The sequence below is a fragment of the Thermobia domestica genome, chromosome 6, assembly GCF_964235325.1.
Source record: "Thermobia domestica chromosome 6, izTheDome1.hap1.1, whole genome shotgun sequence".
NCBI classification, from domain to species: Eukaryota; Metazoa; Arthropoda; class Insecta; order Zygentoma; family Lepismatidae; genus Thermobia; species Thermobia domestica.
This window is the reverse complement of record NC_137459.1, coordinates 309,393,764-309,419,292: the sequence shown is the minus strand read 5'-3', so window position 1 is coordinate 309,419,292 and position 25,529 is coordinate 309,393,764.

The window sequence follows — 25,529 nt, the reverse complement described above, 5'->3', positions numbered from 1 at the left end:
AAATAGCTTAGTTCGTTAATGCAATGAGACTGTATGCCGGCGGTAGCTGGTTCGAACCCCATAGAAGTGCATTTGTCACTTTTATTATTATGGTTATTTTACTTATTTTTTATGTGGGAAAGAATCAAATTGTAACATATGTGTAAAACTCATGACAATACCACTAAAGAAAAAAATGTTGGCGCAATTGCATTAGTGTCCCTAATTTTTGTTTGCAAACAGTTTCGTAATTATTTTCCCTATACTCACTGCTCACAATATGCTCGCTGGTGTATAACGAATGATTTCCAGTAAACGTTAATTCTAATTTGGAGAATTTTATAAAGTTTCACAATGTTTATCATTAAATAATCTTTATCTACTTGTTTGGACATTTTGATAACAGATTTCCCTATTAAATGTTTAATTTTCCCTAGATCTTTAATTACGGAAAACTTTTACAATGTATTTGTTTTAAATTGAAATTGTTTTGAATTTACCCCATGAGTTAAGTAGCCCGAAGGAGGAGAACTGAAGTAGCTGATATTCTACTTAAAAGTAACCTATTGTGGAATGATGATGCTTCTTACCTTCAGCACATAATATTTACGTTAGAGAGTCAGATGGAGAAAAAGTCTTTTTTTCCTCCCCTATGCCCACCCATCTTAAACCTCTGCATACCATGGTTCGTCTTACGCAATGTCGGTGCTCCAAAGACACTCATTTAATAATAATAATAATAATAATAATAATAATAATCCTGAATATGTCATACTTACCTAATGTAGTAACCTTAGACATCTTAGTTTAAAATACTTTCTTTTGTAATAATTTGAGCAACCATGTGGGAGGTGGCACGACGTTTTTTGCCCCTCTCATTTCAGTACCCTCCCAACAGACAAGGGCAACGTTACTGACAAACAGGGACAACGTTACGTAATTTCTGATAAGCAGGGCAGACAAAATGAATAAGAAATATATTTATATCACCCTCTCCCCCTTCATGATTGGAAAATCACGTAGCATTTTTAATTCTACCGAAGCTAGCCCTGTGCGGTTAGGGGTAGGTAACTAAAGAGGTACCTAATACATAGCTCCCCTTGATTGTAATATTATCGCTTCTTTATTTGTTCGAGGGAGCCCCTACACAACCAAGGGTGACAAAAAGAATAGGAGAAGTGTCTATTCATTCTAGTGGCTGATCCAGTACGGATTCATGAGGAGGGGAAGTGGTGAAGTGAAGGATTCTTTTGATGATGTGAAGCTGTCACAAATTACCACTTAACTAAACTAAACATAATAGTGTGGTTAACCGGAACCCAGTCAGTTCAAATTGATGTAAAAGTTTAATTTTATACTTCATATTAAAGTTTTGGTTCCAAATGAGAATTTCAGTCCGAGTGGTCAATGATCAAATTTCGGGGGGCTTTTCGGTGTAGAGGCTATGACTCCCATATGAGAAAAGGCAAAAATATTAAAATTCTTAAAACTTTCGAAGTTTTCGTCTATTTTAAAGGAATTTTTGGCTTCGTTTGAAGTGTTTGTTCCAAATGACAATTCCAGTCCGAGTAGACAATGATCAAATCTCGGGGGACTCTGCAATGTAGGAAAAATAATGACGTCAATATCGTGATCCTGTTGGTGACATCACGAGTCATGACGTGAATACAGCACAAAGTAAACATTAAATGCTGTCGGCTCACGTAGCTGAGTGAGCTAGCGCAGCATGCTGGTAAGAAAGATTGGTTTTGACGTGGGTTCAAATCCTTCCTAAGGAGAATTATTTTTATTATTTTTAAAAAAGTTTGTAACACTCCTTTCGATAAAAAAAAATAAAATAATATTCAAAAAGTGATTTAACAATTATTTTTTAAAAATTTTCATTAAACTTCTTTCATTAAAATAAGTTTCCCTTGTACTATACAGATCCATAGCAAAGTTAGTAGTAAAAGTAGTAGTAGTAGGAACGGGTTACAATGCAATTCAGCATTCATTTGTTTCCGTGCGATGTTGCCAAACGTAACTCGCTTACAGTGCTTTCTGGCTAGGCCTTAGTGTGTTTCGAAAATATGCTTCTGTTCGGGATGAAGTTCCAAGGTTCAGAATTAACTAGGAGTTTTTGCTATTAATATTCCTTCTAACAATATTGGCAGTGGACAAAAGTTGGACCGTGTTGAAGCTTTTTGCTCCTAATTTAGTTAGTTTACTTTATTATTTAACGAATATGTTGAAAATATATTTGTCAGCAGGCACGTATGCAGGAATTTATTTCGGGAGGGGTCCAAAGTTATATGGGAGGTCCGACTTCAATATTAGGATAAATTATAATATTAAAAAAAACAAAATTAGGTTAAATTTACAGAAAAGTTGAGATTTCAGAGGTGGTCCGGACCCCCTGAACCCACCCCTAAATGCGTCCTTGTTTGTCAGTAATGTTTCCTCATTTTGAAACCCTCAGAAACTTCGAATATATAAAGGAAAACGAGTTATTTTTGATAAAGTATCACTTCAAGGAGACGCGATATTTTTAATTGCACATGGTGGTACCCCAACTTAACAAGGGCAAGAATTCCTTTACTTTGCTTCTCTGCCATTGCGCTCTATCGAAAGGTTAGGTTTGTAATATATACTCCTAAGAACAAACGTGTTTGCCAGAGAACCGTGATATTGAAGAGAGCTCCACAGAAATGCATGCTGAACTTTCGTTTATAGCTACCCTTTGGTGTTTTTTGCCCTCAAGGTCAATCGAGTGATGATTCAGTTCAGTCCCTGTTCTTAAGCTGTGTTCGTATTACTTCGAACAGTTTTGACGTATGTTTTCCAACCACCATATGAACAGACAATCAGGGCAAATCATATCATACTATATATTTAAGCAAGTATATTTGTCGCGAAATTATTACACACATTACCCAAGGACACTTAATATATGAATCCATACATTTATTTATATAGGTAAAGCAAAGAGTGGAAATTACCTATCGAAAGAATAAATTAACAGCACGATCATAATGAAAAGCATGTCTCGTAATATAACAGACTTCTTTCGAGAAGAAATCGAAACTCAGTTGGTCAGAGCAACTAGTCTGTACGAATTAGGTTGTTACTTGGAGCCTAATACCAGTAAGGGTTTTTATTACTATTGTTTTTCTCTTTTTTATGTGAGGAAAAATCAAATTGTAACATCGCGATATCAAATGTATTTGGTTAGGTAACTTTGTCTTAGCTAAACTTTAAATATGAGTAACCGTCGAAATTATTTTACTAACCGATTCGTTACTGAACATTTCAAACACCAGTGGCATAACATGAAAGTTAACCTCACGTCCGCAGCCCTTAGTTATGCGTCAGTACTTTCAAGGTCGGACCTTGGGCGGGGGACGCCATAGTCAGAGGGACACCAAAACGACCCTTGGAAAGTAAATTTTATGTGTTTCCTACTGATATTTTGGTTTATATTCTTGTAAAGTAGCGGCAATTACATAATCTTTTTCCATTTCACCATGGAAGAAGAGAGTTTCATAGCACTAAGGGGACTGTATCGACAAATTGAGAGATGGCATGTAGAATAAAGAGTGGAAGGGGAGTAAGTATTGTTTGTTTCTTTGCTTGAGTTTAGCGTTCCACGGTTATGCCTTAATGGCCAAAGGAGATGTGGATACTGATTATAGTGAAATCCGAACCACGTTTATCGTCCAACGGTAACCCACCGGGAATTGGACCCGGGACCACAGAAGGCAGGCGTGCTAGCCACTAGACCAAGCTGGGGGGCGGTGTTCGTATTGTTTATAGCAGGCCATATCCTTTGGAAGTTTTCCTAGGTAATGAATGTCTTTTTGAAAAATGGGCTTAAACTATTAAAAACACTAGGATAAAATGTAAAATATAGGCTAATACTAGGGGGGAGGGCGCCATAAAGTCGCTTTGCCCAGGTGAAAATTTGCCCCGGTCCGTCCCTGCGTACTTTCTATATATTTTTTTGGCTTTGCAGCTTGTGCGGTCCCCACGCCACAGGGTTGTGGGGGCGCTATTTACGCCAATGCTTCTAACGTAATTCAACAACTGTTTCAGAAATTCTACCATCAGCGTGGAAATCGGAATATATATATTTTTCTAATAGTCCCATAGAACTTTCACCCAGAACACCAGATGCAATGTTTCAGAATGGGCTCTGGCTAAGTATAAGGAGGATCTGATATTTCCTAAGTAAGTTCCTTTCAGAAAGTTTGGTATTTCTTTAACGGTGTTGTAAATAAACATACTCATCGTTATTAGCCCGACACCAAACCATCCTGCACAAATCCCTCTAGAGCAACGATCGGCAAAAGTTTATTCTGGCTAATTTTATAAGTGACTCAAGGGTGAAACACTTGTTAACGAAAGCAATGCTGTGGATACACTGCCATGCTTCTGACAAAATATAAAGTGTTTTATAATCTTTAGACACTTTTCCTATTCTTTTTGTCACCCTTGGTTGTGTAGGGCGCCTTCGAACAAATAAAGAAGCAGTACTATTACAGCCAAAGGGCGCTATAAATATATTACGTATTTCTTTTGTTACCTAATCATAACCGCCTTGAGTCATCTTCGGTAGAATAAAAAAATGCTGCGTGATATTCCACTCACGGAGGAAAGGATGCTCTAAATATATTTCTTATTCATTTTGTCTGCCCTTCTTGTCAGAAATTAAATACTTTCTTTCGGGAGGGTGCTGAAAATAGAGGGGTAAAATAAAACGTCGTGCCCCTCCTGCAGTTTAAATTTTGTTACGTAGTTGCTCAAATTATTACTAAAGAAAGCACTTTAACTAAGATGTCTAAGGTTACTACATTATGTAAGGGTGGCATATTCAGGAATAATAATAATAGTAATAATAATAATAATAATAATAATAATAATAATAATAATAATAATTATTATTATTATTATTATTATTATTATTATTATTATTATTATTATTATTATTATTATTATTATTATTATTATTATTATTATTATTATATGAATATCTTTGGAGAGACGAAATTATGTGACACGAATCATTACATGTAGAGCTTTAAAATGAGTAGTCAAAGGGGAGGGAAAAAAAAGATTTATCTTTCTGACTCTCTAACTTAAAGATTATGTGCTGAAGGTAAGAAGCGTCATCAATCTAAAATTGGTTGCTCTTACGTAGGATATCAGTTACTTCAGTTCTCCTCCTTCGGGCTACTTACCTCATGGGGTAAATTCAAAACAATTTCAAGACAAATACACTGTAAAACTTTTCCGTAATGAAACATCTACGGAAAATTAAACATTTAATGGGGAAATCTGGTATCAAAGTGTCCAAAAAAGTAGATAGAAGACTATTTAATGATAAACATTGTGAAACTTTATAAAAATCTCCAAATTAGAATTAGCATTTACTGGGAAACATAAATTATGCACCAGCGAGCATATTGTGAGCAGTGAGCACAGGGAAAATAATTACGAAACTGTTTGCAAACTAAATTAGGGACACTAATGCAAGTGCGACAACATTTTTTTTTTATTTTTTGGTATCGTCATGAGTTTTACACATATGTTATAATTTGATTCTTTCCCACATAAAAAATAAATAAAAATAACCACAGTAATAAAGAAGACAGTTGCACCTCTCTGGGGTTCGAACCAGCTACCTTCAGCATACAGACTCGTTGCTTTAATTAACTTAGCTATATGTTTTCTTACGTAAACTGAATATGTTCTACGTTAAACATGATTTTTCATTACGATCGTGCTACCAATTCGTCCTTTTCCATAGGTAATTTCCACTATATGCTCTGGAGTTTGCAGATAATGCACGTAATAAGACATATTAGAAATGTTTCGTTATAAGTTTCGTTTGTAGATTTAATCCACATTTCTCTCAATGACAGAGATGTCGCTGCTTCGTGCTGAACTGCAGAATTCCCTCGCGTTCTTGAAAATTTCCCACTTTAGCAGAGTTGGTAATTCCTGTAATTTCCGTCGCTTTAATGTTTTTCGCTTCTAATTTATTTATTTTAAGCTAATATTTAAAAAAATATTAAAAACGAGTTTGTTATTAACGTTTCCTGCTGGGGAAACCTTCCAAAATTTCGAACATATAAAGAAAACGGAGATACTTTAAGAAAACTTTAAAGTAAAGAGACGCGTCATTTATTTTGCTCATAGTAGTATACTTGTGTCCAAAATTGTTGTCGCATGTCTTTAGAAATTACATAAATAGAAATAACTCTCCTTCTTGTGACAGAAAATGTCACATTTCTTCTTGGAAATAAGCAGAAACAAAACATTTAATCCAAAAAATATTTCAATAAAAAATTAAGAAATAAGCAAGTTATAATTAAAAAAAAAAGAAATCTTCGAAACTTTCATCGAAAAATTCTAAGTTCCATTTTCGTAAACGTGGCAAACGCGCAGCGAAATTTACAAAGAGGGAGGGAATTTTATGCTTTGTTAGAAATACAACGTAAATCTGACATAAGGTTAGTTACTATACATGTGGCACAGCTCTAACAATCATTGCTATTAAGCATTTCACATTTAAGCAAAGGACTAAATAGAAATAAGCTACAAAATGTGCGAAGCGATCAGGCATTTTGTGTTAGTAGTTTCGTGACATGCGTCTACCAAGGTGCAGTTCTTGCAGTGTCTTTGTAGAGTAGTCGGTTAAAGCATTTTCTTTACATACTTTATTTTTCCACGATCATCCTTCGAATCCCATACCCTATAGTAACGTTTTTTTTTGTTGTTCTTTTTTTAAAGAAAAGCTTGATTCTGTGAATTCCTTAAGGAACAATGTTTTGTTCTAATAATGCTCCTTAGTATTATTATCTTCATTCTACTTTATTTGATTATTTCCAAATAATTTAGAATTATGTATTTAAAAACATTAAAGCTGTCAAGAATTTTATAAAAAGTGAAAGCTTCATTTGTAATCATTTTCATAACCGAAATGAGAAACTTACAAATAGTGGAATTTTTAATTAACATATGACTAAACTTTCATAGAATAGTAATTAAATGAAACATTTACTCCGCATAGTTTCTGCAAGTAATATGTAGGAAATAGACAGAAATAATGAACGTAAACTATTAGATGTCGATTAAAAATTAGTAGGGATAGTTCTAAAGCCAAGTAGAAAATTCTCTCTGCTTCATGAAAATAATAAACATTTTACAAAAATAATGGTATTTTTGCTGTATCGGAAATTTGTTTAGTAAATAAATAAATAAAATGTAATTATATAATTCAATCACTCTTACTCGATAGCTTGAAGAGAAACTGTGTCGGCCGCGATCCTTCGGTTTTCTTCGTAGCACACGAAGGAACACGAAGTTGATCCGAACCAAGGGAAAGGGTGTAGAAAGAAGTAATGGCACTCAGGGCCGGATAGGTATTGCCTGTCATATAAGAAAATGCATGTTCTCCGCAGGATAGTATCTCTTGCTTCTTGACGCGATGGAAAATACGAGAAAATCGGTCCAGTTAATATAATTGACCATTAAAACTTTTAAAAGGTGTGGATGCTGGTAAATTAACAAAATATACTACGTTTGCATATGCAATTTACACAACAAATAACACGAATAGTGTGAGAAGCAGGAGAAGCAGAGAAACTGTGTTATGGCAAGACAACAGAAACGAAAATCACAAAAAAAGCACCTGAGTATGTGGCGTAGTAGATAATGTTCTAATCTACCAATCAGTTGTTCCATTTTGGAGTCTTCGTCAAGTGCATTTTGTTTTTTCTCGCTGAAGGAACAGCCATTACTTGTAATATTTACTTTTTTCTTTTTGTCAAAGGAACAGCCATTACTTGTAGTATTAGAGTTTTATACAAGGTGTTATTGAACTATACCGACAAACTCTAAGAGGTGATTCCTTACATCAAAATAAGAGAAAAAGTACATATGTATCTTTGGGGAAAAGTGCATAGTTTCAGAGCTAGGGCTGTTCAAAATCGTGAAAAAGCAAAACTTCAATATGTTCTATTTCGAATTCCAGAAATTGTAGATGGTGGTCCTTATCAGGTAAAGGAAGTCACGAATACGCAATCCGGAAATGCATATTTCATTAATTTTCAGTGGGTGCACAAAGTATTCCATACAGGGTAAAATTCCCAGACATACAATCAACCGAATTTTGAGATTTGACTGACTCTATGATTGGTCCAACGTAGGCAAACGATAAGCCTTGATAGCAGTTATCACAGAATCCTTTAGCGCGATGTCGAAAGTGTTAAGGATCGTCAGCAGCACGGTTTCTCGTATCGGGAAAACGCATGCTGTAATGTCTTCTTTCACGCTTATAAGTGACGAGAACGTGAAATATACAGTGAGGAAATACATCGCATCACACATTATTGCGAACACAAAAAAAAACATCGAGCTGCCGGTTCCTAACACTTCCGACTTCCCTCCGAAGCAATGGATGTCCATTATTGTTAAGGCTTACCTTCTGCCTACTTTGGACCCTCCTTGAAATCACCGTATATCTGAAAACTCTATTGAGAGCATATCTGAGAATTACACCCTGTAGGGAATACCTTGTATACCTATTAAAAATTGACGAAATATGCACTTTTGGATTGTGTAAGCGTGGCTTTCATTACGCTAATAAAGACCACCATCCACAGTTTCTGGAATTCGAGGTAGGGCCTGTTGAAATTTGGCTTTTCCCCGATTTTGGTCAGCCCTAGCTCTGAAACTATGCACTTTTCGCCATAGGTCCATATGAACTTTTTCTCCTATTTTGATGTGAGGAATCACCTCTTATAGTTTTTTTGGTATAGTTCATTAATACCCTGTATATGGTTTCATTCTCTTAGATTTTTTTCTTGTTCTTGTCTAAGGTAATAATATAAGGCTGAAAGTATGATTATACCTAGGTAGATCAAAAGTAACGGTGTTGTAGATTTCTTTCCGTTAATAAAATATCAAAATAAGCTTACATCCAAAACTAAATATACAAGTAATTGAAATGAAAGTAGAAAGTTTGGTGAGTCACTACTGAGCAGAAGAGCAAAGCAAATAATCTGACGCGCTTTAAAGTGCCTCTCTTATCTATGTGTTAACTGTGAACTGAACACAGCTTTTTTTTTTAAAAAATAATAATGTTATCAATGAAATACCTCTCTTTGTGGAAACATAAAGAGAAGAAAAAGAAGCAATATTATTATATTTATTTGTTTGTTGATTATTATACTGTATGTTTCAGTATGTTAAAAAAAGAAATCATGTTCACTATTTAAGGAGAATATGGTTAATAAACTAGTGTTCATACCGAGTGGAAAGACAATATGTATTCTGGAAGGTCATTTTCTATTTTGGAATACTCACGTGAGAATGAAAAGAACATTTATGCAACATTTATGGAATCAACCCTATCAAGAAATTCATCCTGATGGGAGTTCATTTAGTTTTGGATCCCAAGTTAAGTTGTAGAATCATGTCTCATATAGTCTCGGTGCTGAAAGGGATGTTACACTCCAAGTAAACCAACTGATTAGTCTTATAACTATCAGTTTGAGGGAAGATGATTGGTTTGTGAACTGTGATAGGTCTATATTAATCTACAAGCCATGCACGGAGGAATTTCCACGTAACCCGAAATAGATTAACGTCACAAATTTGTGTATAGATGTTGATCACTCGCTGAACTATTGTGACACATAATTAAACTTGATTTTTAGCTTCCTAAAATTGTGCTTCTAGGTTCCTAATACGGGTTCAAGAAATCAGTAAATCTATATTATAAAATTGAAACTCACTATGTGACTCTTAATATTTTGAACCACCAGACCGATCTCGATCAAATTTTCAACATAGATGAGGTTCTGAACTGGGATGGATTTTATCATTTCACTTTGACGGAACAACGTAGAGAAGAGGGAGATATGTAAACACCAATATAAATAAAAATAAAAGTGACTAGGTGTGTGACTTAATAACTCTTGAACTACCCGACCTATTTCAATCAAATTTTCAACATAGATGAGGTTTGGAAGTGGGATTTTTTTTATCATTTTGCTTTGAATGTAGATTTTAGGGAAGGGGGAGAGCAGGAGGGGAAATATATGTAAATGAATAAAACTGGGTAACTCTTGAACTACCCGAGAGATCTCGATCAAATTTTCAACATAGATTAGGTTCTGGTCTGGGATGTTATTGCCATTTCACTTTTCCGATCCAACGTAAGGGATGGGTAGGGGTAGATATATTTTAAAAAATGAAAATAAAAGTGACTCTCTTTGTGACTTCATCACGCTTAAACACCCTACCAATCTTAATCAAATTTTCAACATAGATAAGGTTCAGACCTGGGGTAGTTTTATCATATCAATTTGATGGTAGAACAAACAGTTAGGGGGAGAGGGGAAGAGATGTATGAAAATTAATAAAACTTAATAACTCTTGAACCGCCTAACTGATCTCTATCAAATTGTCAAGATAGCTGACGTTCGGGCCTTGAATAATTTTTATAATCTAATTTTGACGGTGAAAGGTGGGGAGGGGAGAGATATGTAAAAAAATAAAAATAAAACTGGCTGTCTTTGTGACTTTATTACTCTTGAACCACCCAACCAATATCGATCAAATTTTCAACATAGATGCGATTTTCGCCTGGGATGGTATTTACTGGTATCTATTTACTTTGACGATAAAAGTTAGGGGAGGGGAAGGAAGGAGTTAAAATGTAAGTAAAACTTAACTATTGAACCAAGCAATCAATCTCGGTCGAATTTTAAACATAGATGAAGTTAGGGCCGAGGATTTTTTTTTATCATTTCACTTTGACAGTAGAACTTACGGGAGGGGAGGGGATACCTAAAGTAAATAAAACTTAATAACACTTGAACCACCGGACCGATCTCGATCAAGTTTCCAGTCTAAATGAAGTTCTAACCTGAAATGGTTTTTGTCATATCACTTTGACGGTGTAACTTTAGGGAGAAGGAGGGGAGACACTTAAAATGATCGAAAATGACCGATATTAGTCATCTATAGCTTTTGAGCTAGCTGAGATTAACAGTGACACTACCGATGCTCTTTAAATCCAAATTCAGCCCCACAGTTTGAGAGGGAGATATATAAATACGATAGAAAATGACAAATATTAGTGGCGAATCTATTTTCAGGTTGGTGAAATGAACAGTGTTACTTCCGATTCCGTGCCCCGCAACATGGGGAGAGAAGGGGGATATATAAAAACCATCGAAAATGACCAATATAAAAGAGCGCTTTAGTAATAGTAAAAAGTGACTGATTAGCGGAACTATGTTTTCTTAATTTACCGCAGCGAAGCAGATAATTGATGCTAGTATATTCTAAAACTCAAATATAGAATTCACAATTCGTTTAAAAATATAGGCTCTAGCAATCTTTAAATGTCAGGTACGAACTAGTGAAATAGCCATTTATCGAAGGAAAAGAATATGTTTATGGAAATATTATTTGCGAAATATTCAAACCTGATCCCCAATAGAATAGCATATCAATCGAAGTGAAATGAAAAAGATCCAAGTGAATCCAACTGCTAACTATCTTCTAGATTTAATTTAAACAGCTAAAATGCTTACTCACTTTGGCCAGTTTATGAACACAAAATGGGAAATTAAGATATTGTGGTGATTGTCTTGCTTTCTTTTCTAGAGTTGGAATTTCCAAAAACGATGGATCACGTGGTCACAGATTTATAAGGAGGAGTTTAAATGCCGAGTTTCATCTCCCTATGATGAGACATTCATCAGAAAGTCTTTTTTTGGAGTATATTTTTAATATTTCCTTTCCTCGCTTAGAACATGTATTGTATGAAAGTAACATGAGAAAAGCCCGGCCAGAGTAAACTAACATGAGGAAAGCAGAGTTTGGTAAATGAATTTCGGGGTCATCATTCGCGAGGCAGTAGTGCACATTTAAAATGTTAATATTACGAACTGCAGGAGCGCAATAGTAAGAAATAGTGGGGAAAAGGCGTCCTAAAGTTTCTAACTCAGCGCATATATGACACGACGTATAAAGTTCTCAAGTGACGGCGTGGCAGAGTTAGGATGATCCACGGCTCCCGTGCAAAGAGTCCTGGGTTCGATTCCTGCTCGAGTGAATTGTTTGTTTTATGCTTTAACCAATAAAGTACCCATTTTTAACTACAAGTAAAATATTAATTCATCATATGTTAATAATACATAAAACAATAGAATTGTTCAAATCAGTTGTAAAATCTTTTAATATTCCATGTTAACTAGCAATAGAATGTAACCTATTCCACGTATTATATTGATGCCACGGGTTATATTATGAAAAATCATGAATTTTTTTTTTAGGTTTACGTCCCACGTCTATGCCGGCTAGGCTAAAGGAGACGGTGAAGATAAGAAATTAATGAAATTGTGGAATGAAGAAAGTGGTAAGAAACGGGAGGACTCCGACGAAACCCACGCACACGGTGTTTGTCCAGCACAAAGTTCACTTGGCGGAAACAGGGTTTGAACCCGAAACCCCATGCACCAAAGGTGAAAACTCTACCATTGTGCCACTGCGGCCCGGAGTTATATTATGGTTAGCAGAGTCGTTGTGTAAGAAATGTTCTTGACTTTTCGTGTCTATAACTGTGAACAGTGTGCGAATTGACCGGACATATGCAAGGGAGAATGGATTGTACTTCAGACGACAACAGTATGGCAAAGTATGACAGTTGTATCCAGGGGCGTCATTTAGGAAGAGCAGGAGGGGCAATTACCCCTCAAGAGTTTGAGGAATAAATATCCTTTAATCGATTGTCTACTAATATACTAGAACTAAACGTGAAAGCCTTATGTCGTGGAGCTCTTGCCCCCTCAATTGAAGTCTGAAATGACGCCGCTGATTACAGCATACATCCAGTATTACCAAAGGGAATTTCTCCCTCATCCCCCTTGTAATTCGCACAACGTTCACAAATATAGACACGAAGCGACAAGAACATTTTTTGCACAACGACTGTGCTAACCATAATATAACGCGTGATATCAATATATAACGCGGAATAGGGTACAATTAATTGCTAGTTAACACAGAACATTGAAAGATTTTACAACTGATTTGAATATTTCTATTGTTTTATGCATTATAAGCATATGGTGAATTAATATTTTATGGCTAATTTATTGGTTAAAGCAAAACACAAAAAAGTTGAATCTAGCAAGAATCCAACCCGGAACCATTTGCACGGGGTCGTAGATGCTCCAAACTCTGCCACGTCGTCACTTGATAACTTTACGCGTGGCATCATATATGCGAGAGTCGAGATCTTTAAGACGAGTTTTCTCTACTATTTCTGGCTATTGTGCTCTCCCAGTTTGTAATATATACACTTAAATATGCACTACTACCTCGCGAAGGATGAACCCGAAGTTCATTTACCAAAGTCTGGTTTCCCCTTATTAGTCTTGTGAAATACTGTTTTTTAAGCATAAATTTTTCCACCCTCTTTCTCTATGGACTTTAGACGAAAGTAACAAAATCAAGCCTTCGTTCGAAAACGGTGATAATTATGTTTAAAAACTAATTTGAAACGGTTGGAATGTGTTTTGTGATGATGCAATAGATAACAAAATAATGTGAGTAAAACAATTGAATAAATCCCATCTACTACTTCTTAAAGGTAGAATTTTCGAAAATGTTAGGATATATGTCTATTTATTTATAATAAGACATTTGTATCGAGTTTCTCGGCCGTAACTTGAGAGGCTCTGAGGTATTTTATTATTGGCATAATTTTTTAATCCTTTATCGCCTTTAATATACGCGCGTTATTGGGGATCTTATGGTACACTCCGCATCAAAAAAAAATGCGACACCTAACGCCTCGCAGTTAGGCCACCCAATATACACCTTCTTATCCCATAATCGTGTCAGGTAATGAGACCCCCTCTCTCTCCTCCTTTCTTCTCTCCTATACTGAAATTAGCTAACAACATGAGCGCAATTCTTATTTCAAACTACACATGCATTAGTTTCGATAAAATGAAATAACAAAACCGAGACGAAACTAGATTCATAGGTTGATGTAGGGAGAAACTGAAACACACACAATGAAAAATTGAAACCAATGAATGTCTATTACACAGAGATTCATAAATGAGGCAGAGAGAGAGAAGAGGAGAGAAGAAGAAAAAGAAAAGGGAGAACAGATAAAACTGTGGAATTCAAACGTAGTGAGAAAAGAACCTAACATTATAAAGTTCCGTTTCCAGAAATCCAACAGTAATATAGAAATAACGTTTGTTTTTACATATTTTTCAGAACTATTCGAATATATAGAAGATGCTTTAAACATTCATTATGTCACTTTCATAATGGATTGCATACTCAATTTCAAGTAGAACTGTAGATCTCCGAGACACATCTGGGATAATGTCAAAAGTTTAACACACATGCTTTGTTTCCGCGTGGCTCGAATGCAAATTCGGTAGTGTTCATTGGACGTACTGTTCCAAAATACATTCTAATATACCCCAGTAGATAGCATTGGCCCTATCCTCCATTTCAGACTACTAATACAAACTGAAAGAATAGCAAAAAAAGAAAAGAAAAAGAAAAGAAAAGAAAAAGAAAGAAAGACAAATTTGAAGAGTTCTATTTTACTGCTAAATTTCTATCAGAAATACCCTATATTAAAAGTTCAAATTGTATCGTAACGAAAAGAAAAGTTTATATTCCTCATAGATGTAGCAAGTTTCAAATTTCAACGTGAAAAAATACATTGAATTATAGGATGGGAACAAATTTTGTGTCGAATTAGTATAAATAAAATTTTGTTTTCAAATAACCAGAGTTACCATTTACTAGTCTTTTACGAAGATTTATCTGTTCCGAACATCCAGCATTGATTTCATCTCTTCCGGATATAACGTAATTTGCACAGGTAGAATGAACACGCTAAGAGCTCAAACGGATCATCGTGTCAGTCGGATGATGTTGGTTAGGTTATAGACCACCACTGGATCGAGGATTCAAATCCGTAGTGACCCGGTAATTCGACTGAGACTCGGTAACCCAGAGGATAAAAAAGAGATTTTACTTATTCCCTTGCGTTTAAACATTAGGTCTATTTCTGTCAGAGATGACCAGGGATGGAGATGTTATCCCCAGAGCACGAAAAACACGACGCCGAAGTTAACAGTTAATTAGATTCTCCAGACCATCTATATCGGGCTCTTGCTCCGTTTTAACTTTGGAACATGAAGTGCGTGTGTGTGAGAGGGGGAGAAGTGAAAGATGCAAAGACAGCATAGGGAAGCGTCAAGACAGAGAAAGAGGGGACGAATATAAATATGAAACATACTTATCATTACAGTGTATGATATAGAACGCACACACTGTTTATTTGAATTTTCGCCAGTGATGACTTGTAAGTTCTCCACCAGAAGATAAATCTCTGCAGCCATTATTTTATGCGCAGAAAAAATCATGCTAACTGATGGAGAATCGAACCTAGATTTTCCATTTGGAAGTCTGGCACGTTACCACTACACCACCGATTGCTTTAGCCAATCTTTCTTTAACAAATGGTGTAGTGTTTCTTTCTGAGAACGATAACATGAAAAATGTATACTGCAGATCAATGATGTCTTTGGAATGTCCTGGTAATTTCCTTGCTCTTTCCCAACCAGTATTCGTAAATCGTCTCTAGCATGATACAGATGTTTGCTTCCACATTCTTATGTATTGCTTGTCCAGTATGATAAGTCGATTCTTCACAATCACTTTGTAAAAAGATTAACTTGTAATGTAATATAGTAAACAGGCTACAGCCTCCTTTTGTACTTAATCATGTTTGGCTCCTGTGGTTGTGTGCTCAGCTTGTAATTTCTGTACGGAAATAATAAAACTCATAGTGTAGAGGTAACGTAATGGCCTTATGAATAATAGAGCTATCGAACGTAAGTTCAAATCCTGTTCACCCCAAAGTTAAACTTTTTACAAAGTGATTGTGAAGAATCGACTTATCATACTGGACAAGCAATACATAAGAATGTGGAAGCAAACATCTGTATCATGATAGAGACGATTTACGAATGCTGGTTGGGAAAGGGCAAGGAAATTACCAGGACATTCCAAAGACATCATTGATCTGCAGTATACATTTTTCATGTTATCGTTCTCAGAAAGAAACACTACACCATTTGTTAAAGAAAGATTGGCTAAAGCAATCGGTGGTGTAGTGGTAACGTGCCAGACTTCCAAATGGAAAATCTAGGTTCGATTCTCCATCAGTTAGCATGATTTTTTTGCGCATAAAATAATGGCTGCAGAGATTTATCTTCTGGTGGAGAACTTACAAGTCATCACTGGCGAAAATTCAAATAAACAGTGTGTGCGTTCTATATCATACACTGTAATGATAAGTATGTTTCATATTTATATTCGTCCCCTCTTTCTCTGTCTTGACGTTTCCCTATGCTGTCTTTGCATCTTTCACTTCTCCCTCTCTCTCTCACACACGCACTTCATGTTCCAAAGTTAAAACGGAGCAAGAGCCCGATATAGATGGTCTGGAGAATCTAATTAACTGTTAACTTCGGCGTCATGTTTTTCGTGCTCTGGGGATAACATCTCCATCCCTGGTCATCTCTGACAGAAATAGACCTAATGTTTAAACGCAAGGGAATAAGTAAAATCTCTTTTTATCCTCTGGGTTACCGAGTCTCAGTCGAATTACCGGGTCACTACGGATTTGAATCCTCGATCCAGTGGTGGTCTATAACCTAACCAACATCATCCGACTGACACGATGATCCGTTTGAGCTCTTAGCGTGTTCATTCTACCTGTGCAAATTACGTTATATCCGGAAGAGATGAAATCAATGCTGGATGTTCAGAACAGATAAATCTTCGTAAAAGACTAGAAAATGGTAACTCTTTGGTTATTTGAAAACAAAATTTTATTTATTGTTCTTGTTATTATTGTTTATTTATTGTTATTAAGATTTGACACAAAATTTGTTCCCATCCTATAATTCAGTGAGTTTTTTTCACGTTGAAATTTGAAGCATGCTACATCTATGAGGAATATAAACTTTCCCTTTCCAACATTTGTAACTTTTCGTTATGATACAGTTTGAACTTCTAATATAGGGTATTTCTGATTGAAATTTAATAGTAAAATAGAACTGTCTTCTATTTTCTCTTTCTTTCTTTCTCTTTTCTATTCTTCTGGTTTCGCTATTTTTTTTTGTTCAGTTTGTATTAGAAGTCTGAAATGGAGGATATGACCAATGCTATCTACTGGGTATATTGGAATGTATTTTGGAACAGTATGTCCAATGAACACTATCGAATTTGCAATCGAACCACGAGGAAACAAAGCATGTGTGTTAAACTTTTCGCATTATCCCAGATTTGTCTCGGAGATCTACAGTTCTACTTGAAATTGAGTATGCAATCCATTATGAAAGTGACATAATGAATGTTTAAAGCATCTTCTATATCTTCGAATAGTTCTAAAAAATATGTAAAAACAAACGTTATTTCTATATTACTGTTGGATTTCTGGAAACGGAACTTTATAATGTTAGGTTCTTTTCTCACTACGTTTGAATTCCACAGTTTTATCTGTTCTCCCTTTTCTTTTTCTTCTTCTCTCCTCTTCTCTCTCTCTGCCTCATTTATGAATCTCTGTGTAATAGACATTCATTGTTTTCAATTTTTCATTGTGTGTGTTTCAGTTTCTCCCTACATCAACCTATGAATCTAGTTTCGTCTCGGTTTTGTTATTTCATTTTATCGAAACTAATACATGGGTGGTTTGAAATAAGAATTGCGCTCATGTTGTTAGCTAATTTCAGTATAGGAGAGAAGAAAGGAGGGGAGAGAGGGGGTCTCATTACCTGACACGATTATAGGATAAGAAGGTCTATATTGTGTGGCCTAACTGCGAGGCGTTAGGTGTCGCAATTTTTTTGATGCGGAGTGTACAATTTGTACCATATGCGTTTTTATGGTATTATCTGTCAGGAAAGTAAATGTACACCTATTTTTTCGAGTCTGGCATTTCTGCGCTCCATCCGTGGAGAGTATGAGAATTAAATCAATCAAATGTTTACTGAGGGGCAAAAAGAAAAGTTTAATCTGAATAAGACTGCAGAGTGGCAGAAGCTGTGAATACGAATAGTGCATAGTGTAAATAAAGGACGACACCGAACGAAAAAGATAGAAACAGCTGTTAAACGGAGATAAAAGAGCAAGAATTGTCGAAGTGGGAACATAAAACACAAATACAACAAATACGCCGACAACTAAACGTTCACCACGCCCTGACCTTGGTGTAGTGGTTAAGGTGCTGGCTTACAAATGCGAAGGACGCCAGTTCGAATCTCCGGCAAGGACGTTTTTAAAATTTTTTTTAATTATACATACAGTTCATGAGAGATGGTAAAAGAGGTCGTATTTAGTGTTTCGTAGCAATTATTATTGGTAATGCTTAGTCTGATAATACTTTTTGTCTTTGTGTATTGCGTTTATTCTTTTCTTCATTTCGAAAGAGAAGAATATCTGAACAAATGCCAATAAATTCCTCTTATTTTTAATGTAAACGCCATTTGCAATTAGTAAAGAATAAAAATTGAACGTTTCGACGTAGCTGCAAAAAGTAAAAAGAAAAAAACCTGGAAGTTGAGGGGTTCGAATCCATACTCATAGTTATTAAAATAACATTTCTACATGTCTTACACTTCTCGACCACATTTCTACGTTAGCAAGTAAGAGGCTTGTGTTTAGGTTAGGCTGGTCAATACATTTTGCAAAGAGGCCCGGTTTAGTTCTGACGCAGCACAGGTGCGAGAAGGGAGAAGGGAGCAAAACACCTCGTCTCTCTCCCTCTGTGTGTCTATCTATCTATCTCTATATATAACGCTATTTGTGAATATCATAACCACCCTAATTTTCAGCGGATTGAGACGAAACTTGGCACAAACATTAATTGTTGAAATATCTTGATGAGTTCGTTAACCAGAACAATCAGATGAAAATGTTCAAAATGGCGGCCCTTCAAAGTCTTAAAAAGTTCCAAGGGAACCAATTTTCGCCCCTTAAATAGGTATTCAGAAAGTTTGAGTAACTTTTCCTCTTTTACTGAAATATTTGTGTGCAGGGACTTATCCTCTTTTATAGAAATATTGGACCCGATTAATCGCCTAAAGAAGGTTGACGCCCTTTCGCTACGGTCAGGCTTTTTTGCTTCTGCAGGAGGAGGGTTATTTTTGAGTTGAGTTGAGTTGATTTTGAGTTTATCATCCGATTCAGCAGCGAGGCTATATCAGACGTGGACCTACTGATTAACGTGGAATCGGAACCACATGAGCTCCCGCCGGGACTCGAACCCGGGCCTCCCACGCCAAAGGGGTTATTTTTGTATCGGAACAAGATGATTGTTAGTGATTATACGAAATTACACATTGAAAGTGAAGTAACTTGTGAAACGTGTTATTTGAAAGAATAATATAATAAATGTGCTTTTCCCTAACACAGAGAACTGTAAATCATGTATTTCGAGTTAGTGAGCGTGAATGGCGAAGATTGTTATTTGATATGCTTTTTAGTAACACATTGCATTCCAAATAAAGGTAGGCAACATTAGTGGTAAGTAAAACAACAACAACAACAACACAAATAATAATAATAATAATAATGATAGTAATAATAATAATAATGATAGTAATAATAATAATAATAATAATAGGTGTTGTTTGTGGTAAGGCAATATCTTCCTCAATTATTCTTCAAACGTAATGATTGTAACGCCATATCTCCCTTACAAACAAAATATTAGCAATTTATATCGAGAGAACGGGAAATTGTAGAGTGATGGGAGCAACGTTGGACACTACGCACTTTCAATGCAAAATGAACGAAGAGTCATTGTCATGGGAAGTCATGGGGCCACGGCAGAGCCCTCTTTAGGCAAAATATCGATAACTTATATCGAGAGAACAGGAGGTGATAGTGGTATGGGACCAAAGGACACCATGCACCCATACGGCGCATCGAAAGAATTAGAAGGGGGCGCCAGCTATCCTTACTTATTTTTACATAATAATATAAAATTATATTGTCGAAATACACACGCGAGTTAGCTAGTAATATTTTATATTATTATTATTATTATTAACAGCGTCTTTTCATTACGTGTGCATGTTCGACCTGAAACCAAAGAGAAGATACATCATTCGTAAAAAGAATAAGAACAGCCAGTTACTTTAGCTGTTAAGGACGGCGAAAAATACGAAAAGAGTGAATACCTGTAGCGAAAAGAAATAATACTTTCTCTCAAATGGATAAAAAATCAAGCCGAGATAGATTCGAACTCGCATGGACGGCGCGAATAGCCAGTGCTTTGTCCACTTTTTTAACTGACTCACCGAACGTGTTTCAGTAACTCACTTATTGCTATTTTTACTTGCTTTAATGGTTTAACTTGCTTTTTCTAATAACTTATAACGACAGGGACACGAACAAAGAAGCATCGAGGACAGTTAAAAATCATAAATACTCTCCCGCCGGGAATCGAACCCGGGACACCATACACCAAAGGCGCACGTGCTAGCCACTATACCAGTGGGGAGGGCACTGCTGACTACCTGTGTCGTTGGGGATTACCACAACTGTATTGCCAGCTATCACTTCTGTGGGTTGTATACTATGATCACATGTTCCTTCTTTGCTGGAAGAGTTAAACCTACATTCTATGTAATACATGAGGTATTTAGACCTACATGCTCTTCATATAATGTAATAAAGGGTCATGCTGGAAATAAGAAAAAGAACATTACTTGGACAAAACGGAAACTATTGGCATCAAAAATATTTATCTACGAGGCATGCGCGGTAGTATATTTCAGAATAGTTACTTTTAATTCAGTAAACGAAGAAAGGGGTATAGAAAGCAAATATATCGCGTCAACGAGATCGACCAGAGTTGACAGAGGCGGAAGCAGATGTGTAGTAATACAACAACTTGGTTAAATTGATAATTGGTTCTGTATTCTGTAGTAGATCGTATCACAACTTTACGGGAGAGCAGAGAAAGACTTACTAATGCTATCATACAGTAAGGTTTAGTAACACGATCATATAAACACAAATGGATGTAACTGTGAGTACTACAACTTGGATTTAACGAAAGCCGTTTAGATATTCAGTGGTTTGCAGGGTTGTATAAGACACGAAAAGATAAGACACAATACAATTCTTCATACCTTAGCTTCCAGTAGCTAGATACATGCAATTTCTGGTTTTATACTGAAACTCCTGTCGGATTTTAATACATGACGTATTGCTGGATAAAAATGCTTTGCATTACTTGTTTGTTTGTAGACAGCTACTAGCTTAGTATTCTGAAAGGTTGTGTATAAACTAGGGATAGCCAATTCCCGAATTATTACTTTCCGTACTCCCGACAGTAAAACGGGAAAAACCCGGAATTTGGAAAATTCCGATTTTGGAATAATTCCGGAATTCGTCCAATCCGGAATTCGGAATTAGAAATTTCTGATTTCGTTAACATTCCGGAATTCGGAAAAAAATCGACACTGAAAGAGAAATCCAGAAACAGCAGGTAAACGGAGAAAAAAGAGTAGAAATTTTTGAAGTGGTAACATAAAATACAAATACGAATAGGGATGAGCGCGAGTCATGCCAAAATTCGACTCGACCCGAGTTCAATTCGAGTCGAGTCAAAGATAATTTTCTTGAGTTAAGTTCCGAGCCAAGTCGCTGTTTTCGAGGTCAAGTTTCGATTTGAGTCGAGTTTGATAATGGCTCACTCGATCGTTCAGCTCGTTTTAATTCGTTTTGAAATAATGGTCTGATTAGAATGGAAAGCAAACGCCATAAGAAATGTAAGCAGTAATGTGGAATACTTTTAGTGTTGCTCACGACAGGGGTACATCTCGTCTCGTAATTTTAGTGCATCTCGTGAGGCAATTTTAGAGTATCTCGTGTCGTCTAGATAACGAGAAGACAAGAGGTTTTTTGGCTATTATTACGAGACAGACTCAAATGTCGTAATCACCAATATAAGTATATACTGTAGTTCTTAAAATCAAGGCTGAGACCTGCACGGTCGTATTCTTGAGCCCAAACAGAAGACCTACCCGGGTAGTGATATCAACCAGCTCGGCTCGTATCAACTGAGCGAACAGCTCCAGTAGGCTCGGCCCAATTGAGCCTATGACCTGAGCCGGCTATGTTGGAACGAGTCATCGACTCAGCTTAATTGAGCCGATGGCTCGAGCTTTCTCGGTTGGGATGGGTCACCTACTCGGCTCATGTGAACCGGTTCGAGCCAGCTAAGTTGAAACTAGTCCATCGGCACGGTTCGACTCAGCTCAACTAAGCCGATGGCTGAAATTGGCTCGGTTGAACAATTTTTGGCTCGAGCCCGAATACTTGCCCTTTCGGAACTCAAACCCAGAACGTGACCGATGTCCTTTCCTCCTGAAGACTTCTCGATGACCGGGATCGACAGTCAATTAGCTTTTACTATCCAGATACAAACCGCATATCTTTTAAAGATTATATACGGTGCTGATATAATAATAATAATAATAATAATAATAATAATAATAATAATAATAGTAATAATAATAATAATAATAATAATAATAATAATAATAATAATAATAATAATAATAATAATAATAACGGCATTAAAAGTTATAACTTGCCCTAAAATTTGGCAAAACTTACTTAAAAGTAGAGATTTCGGTGAAAGGGTTCCGTACCTTCAAGACACACCACTGCAACTACCCGAATGTTAAACTCGAGCTTTCCATTAAAGTTGCATGTCGACAGTATTCTATTGTATGTTTTAAGGAAAATAACTGTAATAAATATAACTGAATATCACGCAACAGTAAGGCATATAATAAACTAATTTTTAGGATATGCAGAGGTAAATATAAAAGCTTTGCTACAAAAATACCCACACAGAGCATAATTCAATGATCTCTGAAATACAATGTAACAAAATAGCCTATGAGAATCAGTCTACAGAGCAATTGCTACTTAAAGAATGGACATACACTATTTCGAGAATCGAGACAAGATGGGAAATGTTTACGATACTTTTCGTATCGTCTCGATTCTCATCCGCAAAGCGAGACGAAAATTTTGAGTTAGACTTGTCCCGTCTCGAATGTAAAATGTTAATTCTCATGTTATTTTGTTTGTTTTAGAAACGAGATGTTAAATCCCTCTTCTCGTGGGCAACATTGAACCAAACCGAAATATTCTTTCCAAATGTCTCTACTTGTGATGGTATGACCTGAGCGATAATTAGCTCCTAGCTTTTAATCTTCTACGAGATAATAATATTTTTTATTAGTTTATTATTATTACTATTATTATTCCTGAAGATTTGATAGTTCAAGTATTGAAACATCCGAGTATTCAAATATCTGAATATAATCTGAATATAATATAGTATGTCATCACCGATCAATCGCCATCAAAAATCCTAAAGTAACAAAAAAAATGCGACGTCCATTCGCACAAGCACCTTCACCTCTGAACCGCGATCGCTACGCGGCAAACGATTCGTCTTTAGTCTGGTTACGTTAGGTTTCTTTGTCTCCGCTTGCAAACTTGTATATTATATTTCTTCGATTCAAAATGTCTTTCATATTTCCTTTATGGTGTCGGCAAAGTTTACATCAATAACTTAAGTTGTTCTTAAACCGTTAGTTCACAAGTTTGTTTTTTCTCCACACGAAACTACAAATATGACAGACTCAATTCTCATACTCTTCATTTCTTTCAAAGCAATCGCCATTACCTGGTCAAAGACTTTTTTCCGCCACGGAATTCAGTAAAACTTCTGAATTCAGAAGAATTCCAGAAGTCGGAAACAATCCGGAATTTAGAAAACTCCGGAATTGAGAAAAACTTCGGATTTCGAAAAATCCGGATTTTTCCAAATTCCGGAACGTTAACGAAATCAGGAATTTCTAAATTCCGGATTTTTCCGAATTCCGGAATTATTCCAAAATCGGAATTTTACGAATTCCGGAATTTGTCCGGTTTTACTACCGGAATTGGCTATCCCTAGTTTATAGACAAGCTTTCAGAACACTAAGCTGGTAGTTGTCTACAAACAAACAAGTAATGCAAAGCATTTTTTATCCAGCAATACGTCATGTATTAAAATCCGACAGGTGTTTCAGTATAAAACCAGAAATTGCATGTATCTAGCTACTGGAAGCTAAGGTATGAAGAATGGTATTGTGTTTTATCTTTTTGTGTCTTATACAACCCTGCAAACCACTGAATATCTAAAGGATTTCGTTAAATCGAAGTTGTAGTACTCACAGTTACATCCATTTGTGTCTATATGATCGTGCTACTAAAGCTTACTGTATGATAGCGTTAGTAAGTCTTTCTCTGCTCTCCCGTAAAGTTGTGATACGATCTACTACAGAATACAGAACCAATTATCAATTTAACCAAGTTGTTGTATTACTACACATCTGCTTCCGCCTCTGTCAACTCTGGTCGATCTCGTTGACGCGATATATTTGCTTTCTATACCCCTTTCTTCGTTTACTGAATTAAAAGTAACTATTCTGAAATATACTACCGCGCATGCCTCGTAGATAAATATTTTTGATGCCAATAGTTTCCGTTTTGTCCAAGTAATGTTATTTTTCTTATTTCCAGCATGACCCTTTTATTACATTTTATGAAGAGCATGTAGGTCTAAATACCTCATGTATTACATAGAATGTAGGTTTAACTCTTCCAGCAAAGAAGGAACATGTGATCATAGTATACAACCCGCAGAAGTGATAGCTGGCAATACAGTTGTGGTAATCCCCAACGACACAGGTAGTCAGCAGTGCCCTCCCCACTGGTCGAGTGGCTAGCACGTGCGCCTTTGGTGTATGGTGTCCCGGGTTCGATTCCCGGCGGGAGAGTATTTATGATTTTTAACTGTCCTCGATGCTTCTGTGTTCGTGTCCCTGTCGTTATAAGTTATTAGAAAAAGCAAGTAAAATTAGCAATAAGTAAGTTACTGAAACACATTCGGTGACTCAGTTAAAAAAATAGTAGACAAAGCACTGGCTATTCGCGCCGTCCATGCTAGTTCGAATCTATCTCGGCTTGATTTTTTATCCAATTGGGAGAAAATATAGAAAGTATTTCTTTTCGCTACAGGTATTCACTATTTTCGTATTTTCCACAGTTAAAGTAACTGGCTATTCTTATTCTTTTTACGAATGATGTATCTTCTCTTTGCTTTCATATCAAACATGAACGCGTAATGAAAAGACGCTCTTGATAATAATAATAATAATAATAATAATAATAATAATAATAATAATGATAATAATAATATGAAATATTACTTGCTAACTCTCGTGTGTATTTCGACAATATAATTTTATATTATGTAAAAATAAGTAAGGATAGCTGGCGCCCCCCTCTAATTTTTTCGATGCGCCTTATGGGTGCACGGTGTCCAACGTTGGTCTCATACCACTATCACCTCCTGTTCTCTCGAT